Source organism: Bison bison, unplaced genomic scaffold, assembly GCF_000754665.1.
Source record: "Bison bison bison isolate TAMUID 2011002044 unplaced genomic scaffold, Bison_UMD1.0 scf7180017864456, whole genome shotgun sequence".
Taxonomy (NCBI): domain Eukaryota; kingdom Metazoa; phylum Chordata; class Mammalia; order Artiodactyla; family Bovidae; genus Bison; species Bison bison.
This window is the reverse complement of record NW_011495018.1, coordinates 4,292,851-4,298,615: the sequence shown is the minus strand read 5'-3', so window position 1 is coordinate 4,298,615 and position 5,765 is coordinate 4,292,851.

Below are 5,765 nucleotides of genomic sequence, written 5' to 3'. Positions count from 1 at the left end.
AAAAAAAAAAAAAAAAAGAATCATTCAGACATTTGGGAAATCTTAGTTGACTGACTGAATGACAACCCTGAGGACTGTGAATAGCAGAAGATTGGATGTGAATGACACCCGTATATGAATGTGGTGTCCCTCTTCCCGTGCTCAGGTGGGCCCACCTACAATCCATAGCTAAAGAAGGCAGAAATCAAACCCTTATAATTGACACAGCTTGACTTTTAGGAAAGTCTCCCTTACCTAAGAGTGGACCTAATCTATCAGAAAATAGGACTGCTGTAGCTCTCCACTCACAGCTTACATGCAGGACACCAAGGGTAACACATTCATGAGCATTAAAGAGCAGTGTTGTCCCAAGAGTCGAGGCACACAAGTCCTAAAGAGGTCACTCCCTTTGAAACTTGCCCTAGAGCTTACCCAAGAAAGGATTTTTTAGAATCTAGCTGAAGGCTGGATTTATATGCTTTTGTCCTTTTATCGCCTGACAATCAGAATATGAATCATGTTCTGGGATGATCTACAGGGAACACTCCGCTGTGAAGTGCTTCATTTGTGCTTCCTTAAACAAAACCCACTCTGAAGTCCGTCCTCTCGCCTTCGCCGAGGACCCAAAGGGCAGTGTTGTGAGTGTATATTAGAACGAGGGGGCATTCCATCACCGAGCGAATTGCACCTCCCAGGGTCTATTATACCATCCATCACCAAGGCAAGTTGTTGGTCTAATGATATATTAGTGCAATAATCCGCACAGGACACACAGATGATGTATTACTGGAAAGATGGCCCTACTTACGGAAGTAAGGCTTCAAGAAGAGCCTGGGTACCCTAGAAGGCGACTGGAAGGCTTCTATCCCGTCTACAATCAGCCAGCGAGCACCAAACGAGGGAAGGCATTTTCCAAGGAGTGGAGAGAAATACTGTTTTTAAATTAAACCTCCTGTCATCTTTGTAATAAATCTGCAGCTCGATCTGACCTTGGTGTCTTTGGCTAATTCTAATTTGCAGGCACCATCTTGGTCAGGGGCGAGGAATGTGGAATTTTGCTCTGGGGAGTTTCTGAATCAGAAGACAGCCAAGCTCTCTCCTGCGTGTCTCTTTCTTACAGGGGGTTGTGGTGTGGAATATCTTAAGAGATTTTTCAATTAGTTTGGAATAATTGAAATCACCTATAACGATCATCTTATTGAACACATACTTGGCCTTCTCCTATGGTGTTTCATTGCTTCTTCTGCTCTATAAAAATAGATTTATTTTCCTCCCGGTTTCCCTTCCCTCAAAATGTTTCCTGTTATTAAAAACAGAAGATTGCTTGTCAAATGTTTTATCTGCCACGTGTGTGGGGCCATCGATCATCTCTTCCCGCCCCCTGTGCACATGTGCACTTCATTAGCTAAACTCCGCTCATCATGGGCATGGAGAACATGCTGCTAACTGGATTAGCAGATGTATAGAAACTAATTAAAGCACAGTATTTACATCACAACAAATGCACTCGGTAAAGGAATAATAGAAGGATCACAGCCCATAAGTGAAAAAGTCCACCCTACAAACTGTTCTCTATGGACATAACTGGTCTTGCGGCAGAGATGAGTTCTTTAGGCAGCATTTGCAGTGATGGAGGTGTTCACTGAGCGTTGAATCAGGCGCGTAATTGTCACAAAGGAAGCTCATCACGGGAGGTCGGGGGGTAGCGGAGAGCAATGCGGCAGTCCAGTAGATCTCAGAGTGCTCCCACGGGTGGGGCTGGTCTCCCTGTCTCTCTCCAAGCCTCAGTCTCTGCCTCCAAGTGCACATGGAACAACCTCCCTTGACCGCACTTGAGCCCAGAGGATCCTGAAGCTGTGGGCTGGGTTCTCAGGAAAACAAGGCAGAATGTCTGACCTTCAGAATGATGCTTTAGGTTGGTGACCACAAAGGATGCTCTACACGAGCCTACTTAGGTAAGCGTGGATCTATCCTTTCATGCTTCCGTTTGTCTGCTAGTTGAACAGAATGATGGTATCAGGCTACTGGATCACCAGTAGAACATACTCCTTCCTATCCAGCCTCCTTTTCCTTGGCTGCCTCAGCTTCCATTTCTTCTCTTCTCAGTTCCCAACTGAACTCACTCCAGCATGGGGCATGGCTGGTCCCACACCACATTCCTTGTTATATTCAGTGTCTGAAAAGGCAGAGATTGTAAAAGAAAGGAATCGATACATGAAGGTCCACAGCTGTCAAAGTGTTGCACTCAATATGTCAGCGAAGTTGGAAAACTCAGCAGTGGCCACAAGACTGACAAGGGTAGTATTCATTCCAAACCCAAACAAGGACAATGCCAAAGAATGTTCAGTTCAGTTCAGTCACTCAGTTGTGTCTGACTTTTTGCCACCCCATGGACTGTAGCACGCCAGACTTTCCTGTCGATCACCAACTCCTGGAGTTTACTCAAACTCATGTCCATTGAGTCGGTAATGCCATCCAACCATCTCATCCTCTGTCATCCCCTTCTCCTCCCATCTTCAATCTTTCCCAGCATCAGGGTCTTTTCCATTGAGTCAGTTCTTCTCATCAGGTGGCCAAAGAATGTTCAAACTACCAAAAAATTGTGCTCATTCAATGCTAGCCAGGTAATGCCCCAAATCCTTGAAGCTAGGCTTCAGAAGTTTGTGAACCAAGAACTTCCAGATGTACAATCTGGATTTAGAAAAGGCAGAGGAGCCAGAGATCATGTTGCCATCAATAGATCATAGACAAAGCAATGGAATTCCAGAAAAACATTTACTTCTGCTTTATTGACTACATGAAAGCCTTTGGCTGTGTGTATCACAACAAATTGTAGAAAATTCTTAAAGAGATGGGAATACCGGATCACCTTACCTGGCTCCTGAGAAACCTGTACGCAGGTCAAGAAGCAATGACTGGCTGTTCGCAACCCCAAGAACTGTAGCCCACCAGGGTCTTCTGTCCATGGAATTTTCCAGGCAAGAATACTGGAGTGAGGTGCCGTTTCCTCCTCCAGGGAATCTTCCCAACTCAGTGATTGAACTCAGGCTCTACTGCATCGCAAGCAGATTCTTTACCATCTGAGCCATCAGGGAAGCCCATATGCAAGCCCATATACTGGATCATTATTTTGTCTATGATCCCACAAATGTTGGCAATATGATCTCTGGCTCCTCTGCCTTTTCTAACTTTTCTAAACCCAGTTTGTACACTTGGCAGTTCCTGGTGCATATACTTCTGAAGCCTTGAAGGATTGGGGGCATTACCTTGCTAGTGTGTGAAATCAGTGTAATTTTGTGGTAGTTTGAACATTCTTTGGCATCATGTGAAATGCTGGGCTAGATGAATCACAAGCTGGAATCAAGATTGCCAGGAGAAATATCAACAACCTCAGATATGCAGATGATACCACTCTAATGGCAGAAAGACAAGAGGAACTAATGAGCATCTTTATGAGGGTGAAGAGGAGAGTGAAAAAGCTGGCTTGGAACTCAACATTCAAAAAACTAAGATCATGGTATGCAGTCCCATCACTTCATGGTAAATAGAAGGGGAAACAGTGGAAACTGTGACAGATTTTATTTTCTTGGGCTCCAAAATTACTGTGGACAGTGACTGCAGCCATGAAATTAAAAGATGCTTGCTCCTTGGAGGGAAACTTATGACAAACCTAGACAGCATATTAAAAGCAGAGACCTCACTTTGCCGACAAAGGTCCATATAGTTAAAGCTATGATTTTTCCAGTAGTCATGTATGGATGTGAGAGCTGAATGATTAGGAAGGCTGAGAACCAAAAAACTGATGCCTTTGAATTGTGGTGCTGGAAAAGACTCTTGACAGTCCTTTGGACAGCAAGGAGATCAAACCAAAATTTCCAAATCATAAAGGAAGTCAACCCTGAATATTCATTGGAAGGACTGATGTTGAAGCTGACATTCCGATAGTTTAGCCACCTGATGTAAAGAGCTGACTCACTGGAAAAGCCACTGATGATGGGAAAGATTGAGGGCAGGAGCAGAAGGGGGCAACAGAGGATGAGATGGTTGGATGGCATCACCAACTCAATGGACGTGAGTTTGAGCAAACTCCAGGAGAGAGTGAAAGACAGGGAAGCTTGGCATGCTCAGTCCATGGGGTTGCAAAGAGTTCATGGGGACACGACATAGCAACTAAACAACAGCAACCACTGCATCCATGGATTTAGGACCACCCGGGCAGCCACCCCTAGAACACTGGGTGAGCCCAAGCTTTTCTGCCAGCATGGTAGTGGTATTGATGGCAACGGTGATGGTGATCATGGAAAACATAGCAACAAAGGATGTGAACCACAGTATAACTCTAATAAAGGAAATCAAGTTATGACTTCAGAGAATAGTTCATCTTAAAGAAGCAATAGTTACCCCAAGAAGTCAGTGATGGCTCACAGCACAGACCACAAATAGATTGTAAAATGTAATAGTAAATGATCTACTTGTGCAACGCTGGTCTGTGACATCATAAATTGGTACAGTCCTTTTCGAGAGCTATTTAGCAACACATCTTAAGAGGCATAAAATTGTGCATGGACTTTCTGAGAATCTCACCTTAGGGACCTATTTAAAGGCAAACACTGTGCTGTCTTCCCTCTGCCCATTGTTCCCTATGATGCTTTTTCTGCTTTGGTCCACAGTGGCAGCTTCAGCTTCACCCCAAAGCTGCCAGGTCTGGAATAGACATCTCTACCTTTGCCCTCAAGTCCACCTCCAAACTGATGACTGACTGAGCAGTTTCCATATGGATGGGTTTTTTCACAAATCCATTTTTTCCAAAATAAGTCCCTGACAGCCCTTCCTCCTTGCTCTGACCAGGCTGCAACCTCAGCACCCGGCTGGCCGCCTCCCCTGCAGAACCTTTGAATCCGTCAGCAACAAGGCCTCCTGCCCCACAGCCCTGCCTCTGCCAGGCTCTCCTCCTCCTGCCTGGACCACAGGCGAGTCCCTTAGCTCCCTGCCTCCCATCCCAGCCACCGCAGCCAGCTCCCCACTTGATGTTTTCCTGATACACAAAGCGTGTGCTTCCCTTTTCTACTCCAAACTATCACTCTCACTTCTCTCTTCATGTAATTTCTATACAAAAAAAAAATCAAGGAAATCAAGTCATGAATTCAGAGACTAGTTCACCTTAAAGAAGCAATAGCTACCCCAGGAAGTGAGTGATGGCTCAAAGCACAGACCACAGATAGATTTTAAAATGTAATCAGATCAGATCAGATCAGTCGCTCAGTCATGTCTGACTCTTTGTGACCCCATGAATCGCAGAACGCCAGGCCTCCCTGTCCATCACCAACTCCCGGAGTTCACTCAGACTCACGTCCATCGAGTCAGTGATGCCATCCAGCCATCTCACCCTCTGTCGTCCCCTTCTCCTCCTGCCCCCAATCCCTCCCAGCATCAGAGTCTTTTCCAATGAGTCAACTCTTCACATGAAGTGGCCAAAGTACTGGAGTTTCAGCTTTAGCATCATTCCTTCCAAAGAAATCCCAGGGCTGATCTCCTTCAGAATGGACTGGTTGGATCTCCTTGCAGTCCAAGGGACTCTCAAGAGTCTTCTCCAACACCACACTTCAAAAGCATCAATTCTTCGGTGTTCAGCCTTCTTCACAGTCCAACTCTCACATCCATACATGACCACAGGAAAAACCATAGCCTTGACTAGACGGACCTTTGTTGGCAAAGTAACGTCTCTGCTTTTGAATATGCTATCTAGGTTGGACATAACTTTCCTTCCAAGGAGTAAGTGTCTTTTA